Raw genomic sequence first — 12,912 nt, 5'->3', positions numbered from 1 at the left:
ACCAGACGAAATCTAGGTCTCCTACTCCTCCGCCATCTTGCTCCGCCTCCTCACTGATAGCACTTTTAAGTTCCACCAGTTCAGCTTCTATTTCTTCCCTTAGAAACTCTACATTGCCATTAATCGATTTCTCCATTTTAGCATCGTCTTCATAACTGTTACCCTGAAGTCTATTTCCGACATCTTGCCTATATCTCTACCCATTTGTAAGTCTGTGGCAGAAGTCACAGTCTCTGAGTCTTACCTGTTTTGGGGGTTCCTCCTCTTAGTCATTCTGTTGAGGGTGGTTGAGGGGATGTACAGAGTCCCAATTATTGACCACAACCCAAGCAAGATGCACCTGTTTTATAGGGACCTTAGGGTTGCCGACCTCTTGTTTTCCCAGCCTGTCTTCTAGGGGACGGCCCTGCTTCACTGTTACTCAGGGAACCCTGTTTGGGCAGAGTTGCCCTGCCCCCCTGGGTGGGGGATGGGCTCAGTGAAAACTGGCTATTTGGTGCTTTTGTTCTCTGGCAGCTTTCCGGGTCTCTTCCAAGAGTTCACGCAAAAGAGACCTTTTCCAACCCTCTGCTTCAGAACAGTCTGTTCTTCAGTGAGCTCTCCAGGCCACACTGTCTCCGTTTCTCTGCTGCTAAAACTGCAGCATCCTGGGTTGTGTGCCCCACAACAGCACTCCCAGTGCTCGCTTCTGTGTCCAGGCACATCTCTGCCCTTTGTGCTTCTAAAACCACTAGCCACCCCCAGTTCATACACAGGATGCTGCAGCTCCAGGTTTCCATCCAGGGGGGCTGCTCTAAAGTCCTTTCCCTGCTGCTACCAGTCTGTGAGTCTGTGCCTCATCCCCAGCATGGAAGGCTATTGCTCACCGGTGGTGTAGGATCCCCACAGCTCCCTCCCCCTTCTGTTTATCCTCTGATATCTGCCTGAGGAATCATGGCTCCCCGCTTCATACCTCAAAACCAACCGCCTGTGATATTCTGTTTGTAGAGATCCAGATGTATCTTCTTACATCTCAGGTTGATTTTGTGGGTGTTCAGAGTGGTCTGGTAGAAATCCAGCTCAATTCAGGGACCGGTTAGAATAGGGTCCCCTACTCCTCCGCCATCTTTGCTCCTCTCCCCTAATATGTAAATTTTTAAAGGCCAAGCCCAATTTTACATGTGTCTTAGATTAAATGTGTGTGAAAATAAGGAGTCAAGTGTAAAAGGAAAGTCCATGAAAACTCTTTCTTAGTTTTATATATCTCTACTTGGACTAATTTACATTCATTACAGTATTTAGTAAATGATGTCTGATGACATGGGTCCAAAGATGAGATCCTAACAAGTCTTCTTCTAGTAAGAATTCCTACAGAAATGAAAGGTATAAGCCACAGAATGGATCCAAGAATGCTTTTAGTTCATTGCCATTACTCACATCATCTCTTGTGATAGCAATTTTAAGAAAACTCATGGCTAAAACTTATCAAATTAATAAAGATAGTTTCTAAAAAATTATACAGTTAATAAAAGCAAACACCAACCGGTAAAATCTTAGCTGACTGAGCCACCCAGGTGCCAGCTAACAGGTAAAATCTTAATAACAATGGTCATGTTGCTGTGAAAACTGAGAAAGGTATTCTTGGCATTACTCCACATAATTATATCTCACTTTTATTAGGAGATATTTAATACATTCTTATTGTATTTATATCCCCATAATGGGTAAGTAAAAGTCTACATTGTGGTTATTTATAAGAATCTTGATTAGGGTTGCCTGGATGGCTCAGTAGATTAAGTATCTGCCTTCAGCTCAGATCATGGTATTAGGATCCTGGAATCAAGCCCTATGTTAGGCTCCCTGCTCAGTGGGAAGTCTGCTTCTCCCTCCTCCTCTGTCCCTCCCTCACCCCCCACTCGTGCTCTCTCTCTCTCTCTCAAATAAACAAATAAATAAATAAATTCTTAAAAAAAAAGAAATATATCCCAATAACAGATCTCTCTCTCTCTCTCATCCCTTACCTCCTCTTCACACCTTTCCATGTTCAGAGGAGGAAAGCTGGATGCTAAATTTGTCTTATATTTACATATTTATATTAATTTGTCTTATATTTATTCCTCAAGTCATCGGTTGGAGTTAATTGGAAAATTAAACATATTTTCAAACATTATAATTCTTTTAACTATTGTCTTAAATCTCTTCTTGAAATAAACAGATTACAACCAAAAGAATATTTTTCTGCCACATACACTGAAACTTCAATATGTGGTTTTCAAAGGTCAAAACATTTCCGTCCTTTTCAGATGTGATCGAAAGTGCGAACGAAACACTTCCTGGCCACTGCCTAGAGCATATCCTCTTTCCAAGTATTGTATGCCCCCTCCTGCCCTAGTGTGTTCTTACTACCAAGCTGTACCAAGGGGAAACCCTACCTGGCCAAGGTTGATTGGTCCATACTGGATCAATGATCTATGTGCTGGGCCAGTCCGATGAACTCTTGAATTTGAGTACAGAGACCACTCCCCAGCAAATGTTTACTCCATTTCTCTTTCCCCTACACTCTGACGTTGAGCATGGCTATGTGATTTGCTTTGGCAAATGGAATGTTAGCAGATAGATTACAGTCATAGGCATTAATTATGTTTGCATGGCTTGACTTGTCTCTTGTGCTCTGGTGTTCTGGTAGGAGAATATGCCCCAGGTCACCACTGTGCCTTCATCTTGACCCCAGAACAAAGTAGGTAGATGCTCCTGGTAGCCAATGGAGCAAGGACTGAGCAGAACTGGAACACCCCCTGGTCTGAAGTCTTGGAGCTTGATGTCTGGTGTAGTCTGGCAGGGTTGCAGCTAAAGTGAGCATGAGAATAAGTTATTTTTATTTTAAGCCTCTGTATTTTAGTGTGCTTTATTATGCAACATTATTGAGGCAATAACTGACTCATAAACTAGGAATTATTTGATTGTGCTTCTTGGAGATGGCAGGTAATTCAGGCTGGGCTTGAGGTGGCTGTTCTGGGACAAGCTAGTGAACAAGCAGAGAGAATTGCAGCTATCTCTTGTTCCTTTTTCCACTGGAGCATTTTCCTTATTTCTTGGGGACTGATTTTTAAGTGATGTAGAAAGAGGGAACTGACTCTTCGTCAAACACATGGCATGTTTTTAGATATTATTTTTTGCACACTGAAATTTTGCAATACAGAAGACCAAAATCTTGAGTACACCATGGTGATTAATGTAGGGGTGGATCATATAGTGACAGAATGGAAATGGTACTGGATTTACATGTTCATAATAAATTTAAATTGGTAGTCTTTCAATGTAGTCACAATGTAAAATGAGAATGAAGTGGAAGCTTTCAACTTGAAAGCTGTTAATGTTGTTAAATGTTCAGAGAATATTGTCAAAATGTGCTATCCTGACTGCAGATGTACAAAAGGACTTTCTGGAGGTTCATGAAAACAGAAGAGTCTACACTGACCAGAGGGCTTGTTGGTTAGTTGAAAGCATAGTCAATGAGCTAAATGGAATCCAAAAGTCTTCTTGATGTGAGGAAAAGATTTTTTCCATAAATGCGTTTGTATCACTGTACTGATGAACAACTCAGTGTATTTATACCTTTTACAAAATGTCAAAACATAGCAAAATCCATGTGTTTCTATGTAAGAATTCAGATGTTCTGTGATGCAGTAGGATGGTCAAGAGAAAAGAGAGCATACAGTAGAATTTTAGGGACTGTAGGATCCTTTTAGCTGCAAGTATAAGAAGGCCAAATCAGACTTGTTTAAATGATGAAGATAACATATTAACTCATGTAACTGAAAGTCCAGAAAAGGTCAGGCTTGAAGAAGGGCTTGACCTTTTGGGTCAACATCAATCAGACCCTGGTTTGGTTCCTACTGTTAGTCTCAGTCCTATGGCTGGCTGTCCTTGGGGTGGGAAGTTAGTAGTTAACTATTACTAGGACTATATAGGGCTTTAAATCATGCTTAGTAGGGAAGATGGGGTGCACTTTTTGCGGTGGCTACCACCAATGAAAAATAAAATTCCTTTTTCAGAAGTCCCTGAGAAATATCTGCTTGTTTTCCTGAATTGGGTATCTTCCAACTAATCCTTGTGGCTAATGGTTGATCAAGGCCACACTGGGTTCACCTGAATGGGAAGAATAAACGAAAATGTCAGGCCATTGCTGATCTCTGGGGCCACGGAGGGGAGTCCTGCAACCAGGAAGTCTACAGTCTGCTGGAGAAGATGTCAGACAGATAACTATAATACAGGGACATCAGAAGGGGACAGCCACTCACAGCCAGTGTAGAGATATCTTTCAAAGACTCCCAGCAGGAAGTGCTGGCTTGGATCTAAAAGAATGAATAGGAATTTAGTGGACAAAGGAGAAGCAGAGAAGGATAAAATTTTGGGTAGAGAGAACATCATGTTATAAAAAAAGAGTTTTATTGGAAAGCCAGAAGTAACAATCTGTATAGAAGAATCTTCTTGAATAAAAATTGACAAGGTAAAACAAACTGAGTGTTGCTGGAGTGGTGGGGGGGTGGGAGGGATGGGGTGGCTGGGTGATAGACATTGGGGAGGGTATGTGCTATGGGAGCGCTGTGAATTGTGCAAGACTGTTGAGTCGCAGATCTGTACTTCTTTTTTTTTTTTTTTTAATTTTTTTTATTGTTATGTTAATCACCATATATTACATCATTAGTTTTTGATGCAGTGTTCCATGATTCATTGTTTGTTCATAACACCCAGTGCACCATGCAAAACGTGCCCTCCTCAATACCCATCACCAGGCTAACCCATCCCCCCACCCCCCTACCCTCTAGAACCCTCAGTTTTTCAGAGGCAGATCTGTACTTCTGCGACAAATAATGCAACATATGTTAAGAAAAAAGAAAAAGAAGAAAATAGCAGGAGGGGAAGAATGAGGGAGAGTAAGTCAGAGGGGGAGACAAACCATGAGAGACGATGGACTCTGAAAAACAAACTGAGGGTTCTAGAGAGGAGGAGGGTGGGGGGATGGGTTAGCCTGGTGATGGGTATTCAAGGGGGCACGTTCTGCATGGAGCACTGGGTGTTATGCACAAACAATGAGTCATGGAACACTACACCAAAAACTAATGATGTAATATATGGTGATTAACATAACAATAAAAAAATTTTAAAAATAAAAAAAAATTGGCAAGGTAACCACAAGAACAATAGGAAAGATTTAAAAACTGACAAAGAGAACTTCTTCCCCAGATATTGTGGCTAACTTCCCAATGATTACCTGAATGTTGGGCTAAGAAATCTCCATGTGCCCCTCCAGTGAGCAATACAAGTATCCTACAAAAGAAATATATTGAATGAATTCAATTTGCTTATTAGGATTTATATGCTTCTAGAAGGAAAGGACATTCTCTATTCATTTTTTTCTCTAAGATTCTTAGCTTTATACTAAGTATGAAAGATGGTTATTGAATCTTGTTTAAAGTTGAGAGATACATAGGATTTTAAAAATTACCCTCCTCAAGGATTTACAGAATCTTGATTTAAATAGCTGGATGTGGCATGGCATTAGAGAGACCATGTTTTTCTGGTGGTCAGAACAAAATAAACCTGAAAACAGTGAAAACAAACAAATAAACAAAAAATTTAAGAAGACCCAAACTCCACACCAAATCCCAAACTCCACATTCTCCTTTCCTTACCTGAGGAAGGAATGCAGTAGTGTTGGTATGATTATAAGTGTTGTACTGTCCAGTGTCTATTTATTCAGGGACAACTTTGGTCTGTAGGTGAGTCCACAAGGACCACTTTATAATTTTGCTGCTACTGCGAAGAGTTTGGTTCAAGCATATTCAGCCTGATTACTCACTGGGGGATAAAGAGACTCAGCCAAGGGATCTATTTGTCTCATTGTGAGGCATTTCCACTGACTTACAGCCTTCTTCACTCGTGAGCTCCTCTGGTTCCATCTCTTCATCATGGCTGCATTGATCTGCTTGGACCTTGCAAGGCTTCCTGTTGCTCTTAGAATGAGGGCCTAAAACTTCACCACAAACTTCAAAGCAATGCATGGTCCAGCCCTGTCCCCTCCCCAGTGCCTTAGGTTGCAGGAAGCTCCAGTCATCTGGCATTCCTTCTGATCCTCAAGGAAATCAGTTCCTCCCATCTCAGTGTGGGCATGTCTTTGGAGTGCTTGCACACACTGCTCCCACCTGTGACTGTCCTCAGTGGCCCTCCTCATGCTCCTGGTCATACTTCCCCTTATCTGCCTCTGCCTGTTCATCTCTCAGCTACTTTGCTTCTGGTCCTCCTTGTGCTCTTCTCTGACCAGCTTCTGGAGTCCTGAGTTTCCTCCTCTACAGCATGTGACTGAGTCACAATATTGAAGACATTAGGCTGTGTTAAGCATAGATATGGTTAAAAGCTGGATTAAGTTCCTGGTTTCATCACCGGCAAAGGAGTCACTCACACAAATGTTCTCAGCCTCAGTTTCCTCATCCGTAAGCTGGTGCTAAGCATTTTGACTAACTGGGTTTCTGGGAGAATTTGCTGAGAATCTGGACATGCAGAACATGGTAGGCTTTCAATAAATGTTCATAGGAAATCTGGTGCTTGTTTAGGACTCCACTGTCTATTGTCCCTACATGAACATCAGAATGTATGTGTATATGGGCATGAGCTTGGGAATGAGAAGACCTGGCCTCAACAGCTTGGTACCACCACTTATTAGTCAAGTGATATCAGAAAATCCATTCAGCTTCTCTGAGCCTCAGAGTCTCCAACTATGAATATGGCAATAACATTAATACCTCCCAAGGGTTGCTATGAGGATCAAGTGAGTTAATATAGGAAAATGTTTTGTAAACCTTGGAGTTAAAAACACTGTAATCTATCTTTCTCTAATTGTGCCTTGCTCTCTCAGTGTTTCATTAGGTAAGTTTTTTTTAAATTTTTTATTGTTATGTTAATCACCATACATTACATCATTAGTTTTGGATGTAGTGTTCCATGATTCATTGTTTGTGCATAACACCCAGTGCTCCACACAGAATGTGCCCTCTTTAACACCCGTCACCAGGCTAACCCATCCTCCCACCCCCTCCCCTCTAGAACCCTAAGTTTGTTTTTCAGAGTCCATCGTCTCTCATGGTTCCTCTCCCCCTCCGATTCCCCCCCTTCATTCTTCCCCTCCTGCTATCTCCTCCTTTTTATTTTTCTTAACATATATTGCATTATTTGTTTCAGAAGTACAGATCTGTGATTCAACAGTCTTGCACAATTCACAGCGCTCACCATAGCACATACCCTCCCCAATGTCTATCACCCAGCCACCCCATCCCTCCCCCCCACCCCCACTCCAGCAAACCTCAGTTTGTTTCCTGAGATTAAGAATTCCTCATATCAGTGAGGTCATATGATACATGTCTTTCTCTGATTCACTTATTTCACTCAGCATAACACCCTCCAGTTCCATCCACGTCATTGCAAATGGCAAGATCTCATTCCTTTTGATGGCTGCATAATATTCCATTGTATATATATACCACCCCTTCTTTATCCATTCATCTGTCGATGGACATCTTGGCTCTTTCCACAGTTTGGCTATTGTGGACATTGCTGCTATAAACATCGGGGTGCATGTACCCCTTCGGATCCCTACATTTATATCTTTGGGGTAAATACCCAGTAGTGCAATTGCTGGATTGTATGGTAGCTCTTTTCAACTGTTTGAGGAACCTCCATACTGTTTTCCAGAGTGTTTGCACCAACTTGGATTCCCACCAACAGTGTAAGAGGTTTCCCCTTTCTCCGCATCCCCGCCAACATCTGTCGTTTCCTGACTTGTTAATTTTAGCCATTCTGACGGGTGTGAGGTGATATCTCATTGAGGTTTTGATTTGGATTTCCCTGATGCCGAGCGATGTTGAGCACTTTTTCATGTGCCTGTTGGCCATTTGGATGTCTTCTTTGGAAAAATGTCTGTTCATTTCTTCTGCCAATTTCTTGTATGGATTATTTGTTCTTTGGGTGTTGAGTTTGGTAAATTCTTTATAGATTTTGGATACTAGCCTTTTATCTAATATGTCATTTGCAAATATCTTCTCCCATTCTGTAAGTTGTCTTTTGGTTTTGTTGACTGTTTCTTTTGCTGTGCAAAAGCTTTTTATCTTGATGAGGTCACAATAGTTCATTGTTGGATGGTGGATCTTTATTATTTCTCTTCTCCTGCTGGGTTTAGGCTTTATTTGCTGTTCTTTCTCTAGCTCCTTTAGGTGTAGGGTTAGGTTGTGTATTTGAGATCTTTCTTGTTCCTTGAGCAAGGCTTGTATTGCTATATACTTTCCTCATAGGACTGCCTTTGCTGCATCCCAAAGATTTTGAACAGTTGTGTTTTCATTTTCATTGGTTTCCATGAATTTTTTAAATTCTTCTCTAATTTCCTGGTTGACCCATTCATTCTTTAGTAGGATGCTCTTTAGCCTCCCTGTATTTGAGTTCTTTCTGACTTTCCTCTTGTGATTGAGTTCTAGTTTCAAAGCATTGTGGCCTGAAAATATGCAGGAAATGATCCCAATTTTTGGTACCAGTTGAGACCTGATTTGTGACCTAGGATCTGATCAATTCTGGAGAATGTTCCATGGGCACTAGAGAAGAATGTGTATTCCGTTGCTTTGGGATGGAATGTTCTGAATATGTCTGTGAAGTCCATTTGGTCCAGTGTGTCATTTAAAATCATTATTTTCTTGTTGATCTTTTCCTTAGATGATCTGTCCATTTCAGTCAGGGGGTTGTTAAAGTCCCCCACTATTATTGTATTGTTGTCAATGTGGTTCTTTGCTTTTGTTATTAATTGCCTTATATAATTGGCTGCTCCCATGTTCGGGGCATAGATATTTACAATTGTTAGATCTCCTTGTTGGATAGACCCTTGAAGTAGGATATAGTGTCCTTCCTCATCTCTTATTACAGTCTTTGTTTTAAAATCTAATTTGTCTGATATAAGGATTGCTACCCCATCTTTCTTTTGGTGTCCATTAGCATGGTAAATGGTTTTCCAACCCCTCACTTTCAATGTGGGGGTGTCTTTGGGTCTAAAATGAGTCTCTTGCAGACAGTATATTGATGGGTCTTGTTTTTTAATCCAATCTGATAGCCTGTGTCTTTTTTTTTTAAAGAGACAACTGAGACCAATTTTTATCCTTTTACTGATGAGGAAAAAGATATTTAATATTTTTGTTGTATAAGGAATAGCACCTAAGGCAGGTACTTATACTCCTGACCTCAGCCCCCCACACTCCCATTTTAATAAAGCTATAGGACAGAGCAGAGTTGGAATTGAAAAGAAAGGCAGGGTAGGAGACACAACAGGGAAACTGAAGGGAGCAGGGGGATGCAGAAAGAATGACAGCCACATGGGTGCCACACACCTTTTAGCCCCTGCCGCACATCAGAATGACACCAACCAAGTCTCTGCACCAGCGAGTGACTCTGCCACGGGGGCGCAGGAGAAGACGTTCAGTACTAAGAGAGCGACAACAAAGAAAACTCTGGGCCACAGCCACAGTTGGGCAATCCAGAGGGAAGAGAGGGAGTACCAGATGTCACTACTTGTGTCACACAAACTAGAAAAACCCTACCTCTCCCGTTGTGGAGGCACACCTATGTCCCACCCACTTCCTTACCTTACTATACTGTCTACTCCTCCTCTTGGAGAACTGAGACCCTGGCTAGATACTCCACTCCAGGATAATAGCCTGTGTCTTTTGATTGGGGTATTTAGCCCATTTACATTCAGGGTAACTACTGAAAGATATGAATTTAGTGCCATTGTATTGCCTGTAAGGTGACTGTTCCTGTATATTGTCTGTGTTCCTTTCTGATCTATGCTGCTTTTAGGCTCTCTCTTTGCTTAGAGGACTCCTTTCAATATTTCTTGGAGGGCTGGTTTTGTGTTTGCAAATTCCTTTCATTTTTGTTTGTCCTGGAAGCTTTTTATCTCTCCTTCTATTTTCAGTGACAGCCTAGCTGGATATAGTATTTTTGGCTGCATATTTTTCTCGTTTAGTGCTCTGAAGATATCATGCCAGTCCTTTCTGGCCTTCCAGGTCTCTGTGGATAGGTCTGTTGCCAATCTAATGTTTCTACCACTATAGGTTACATATCTCTTCTCCCGAGCTGCTTTCAGGATTTTCTCTTTGTCTCTGAGACTCGTAAGTTTTACTATTAGATGTCGGGGTGTTGACCTATTTTTATTGATTTTGAGAGGGGTTCTCTGTGCCTCCTGGATTTTGATGCCTGTTTCCTTCCCCACATTAGGGAAGTTCTCTGCTATAATTTGCTCCAATATGCCTTCTGCCCCTCTCTCTCTTTCTTCTTCTTCTGGGATCCCAATTATTCTAATGTTGTTTCATCTTATCATATTGCTTATCTCTCGAATTCTGCCCTCGTGATCCAGTAGTTGTTTATCTCTCTTTTTCTCAGCCTCTTTATTTTCCATCATTTGGTCTTCTATATCACTGATTCTCTCTTTTGCCTCATTTATCCTAGCAGTTAGTGCCCTCGTTTTTTATTGCACCTCATTAATAGCCTTTTTTATTTCAACTAGGTTAGATTTTAGTTCTTTTGTTTCTCCAGAAAGGTTTCTCTAATAACTTCCATGCTTTTTTCAAGCCCAGCTAGTATCTTTAAAATCATGATTCTGAACTCTAGGTCTGACATCATACTAATGTCCGTATTGAGTAGGCCCCTGGCAGATAGTACTACTTCTTGTTCTTTTTGTTGAGGTGATTTTTTCCATCTTGTCATTTTGTCCAGAGGAGAATAGATGAATGAGAGAACAAAATGTTAAGAGGGTAACAATGTCCCCAGAAAATATACTCTAAACAAATCCGAAAAGACCTGAAACCAGGGGAAAAGAAAGGGAAGGAAAGAGAAAAAAAGGAAAAAGATAAAGATAAAAACAAACAAAAACAGAACAAAACAAAAAAAAACAGAATATGATCAGATATGATCAGGCTGGTGCATAGATCAATGCCACACACTAGATTTTTGGTGTATTTTGGTCTGTTAGAAGAAAGTGCTTCCCAAAATTTTAAAGAAAGAAAGACTTATATATGTACAAAATAAGGGTTGATACAATGAAGGGATGGAATATGACTGTAAAGATGAAAAGTACAAAAAATTTTATAAAAGGGATTGATAAGAAGTTGTTTGAAAAAAGAAAGAAGAGGATTTAAAAAAAAGAAAGAAAGAAAGAAAAAAAAAGGTAGAGAGAATGTGATCAGGCAGGAGACTAGAACAAAGTCATACACTAGAGATTTAGGATATATTTTCATCTGTTAGAAGAAACTATCTCAAAATTTTAAAGGGAGAACAACTTATATATATATATGCCAAAAATAAGGGTAACTACTATGAAGGGATAGAATATGACTCTAAAAATGAAAAATAAAAATGTTTTTTTAAAAAAGAGATTGATAAGATGTTGGTTGAAAAAGGGAAAAAGAAAAATTCAAAAAAAAAGTTAAAAAAAATTAACTTTGAAAGACTAAAGAATCATGGTAAAAAAGCCATGAATTCTATCTGCAGTATTCCTCTAGTGCTGGAGTTCTGCCGTTCTCCTTGATCGGTAAACTTGGTCTTGGCTGGCTGTTCTTTCTGATCTTCTGGGGGAGGGGCGTGTTGCCGTGGTTCCCAAATGTCTTTGCTGGAGTCGGAATTGCCTGGCCCTTGCCGGGTCCGGGCTAAGTAATCTGCTTGGGTTTGCTCTCGGGAGCTTTTGTTCCCTGCAAGCTTTCTGTACAGTTTTGAAGGATGAGAGTGAAAATGGCGGCCTCCCAATCTCTGCCCCGGAAGAGCCGAGAACTCCGGCTCTGCTCCTCAGTGCGCCCCCAGAGAAAAGCAATCACTCCTGTCTCCCTGCTCTCTGGCTCCACTCCGTGCTCACCTGGCCTGTGACTGAGCATTTCTATCTCTGGCACCTGATCCCGTGTGGAGTCTCCAAACCCAGCAGATCCCTGCAGTGCGCTCCCATGCCGCTCCTCCCCCAGGGAGGAAGGAGAGGCTCCCCAGATCTGCCGTTTGTTGGGACCCAGAAAGTGGTCGCTTTTCTGTTCAGAGAGTTGTTGCTATTCTTTTCTTCGATCTCCTGTTGAGTTTGTAGGTGTTCAGAATGGTTTGATTCCTATCCAGCTGAATTCCTGAGACCAGACGAAATCTGGTCTCCTACTCCTCCACCATCTTGCTCCGCCTCATTAGGTAAGTTTTGCCTCTGCAGCAGGACTCTAAGTCCCCTTGGCTGGACCCATGATGACATTTAATATGGGCTTCAGCATAGCAATGACTTACAATAAGAGTTTGCTGAAAATCAAGCCACAATGAGATATCACCTCATACCTGTTAGTATGACTATCATCAAAAAGAAAAGAGGTGGTAAGTGGCTCTTGACTCAGGTTGCCAGGATTCAAGCCCAATTGTGCTTCTTTCCAGTGTTGGGAACTTGGAGTTGCCAGGTAACCTTTCAACGCATTGTGAAATGGGAGTGGTAATAGGACTGAATTCCTATGGCTTCTCTAAATATTAAGAAGACAATTCATGTACAGCACTGAAAAGAGTATCTGCATATAGGGCACACACCATGTGATCAGCATCAAAGGCAGCCACACCATATAGTACAGACAATTATCTTTAAGAGAAATTTCTAGTTTCACCACTTTATGAGAATGAAAATGTTCTTCAGAGCCTTCTCTGATCTGGGATATGAGGAACAAATAGAGAATTTTTGAATCTTCTTATGTCTTGTCAGTCATTCCCTTTGCATATACAAGCACTATTCCCAGCAAAAGAAATCTCTTCACAATATTCCATTCTGTGGATCTCAAAATAGCACTAGTCCAGTATCACTGGACCACCTAGTTTGTGGCCTTATATACTTACACT

Source organism: Callorhinus ursinus, unplaced genomic scaffold (genome assembly GCF_003265705.2).
Source record: "Callorhinus ursinus isolate GAN/ISIS: 27379988/994484 unplaced genomic scaffold, GSC_fseal_2.0 scaffold86, whole genome shotgun sequence".
In the NCBI taxonomy this organism is placed as follows: Eukaryota; Metazoa; Chordata; class Mammalia; order Carnivora; family Otariidae; genus Callorhinus; species Callorhinus ursinus.
Note: the sequence above shows the minus strand (reverse complement) of the source record.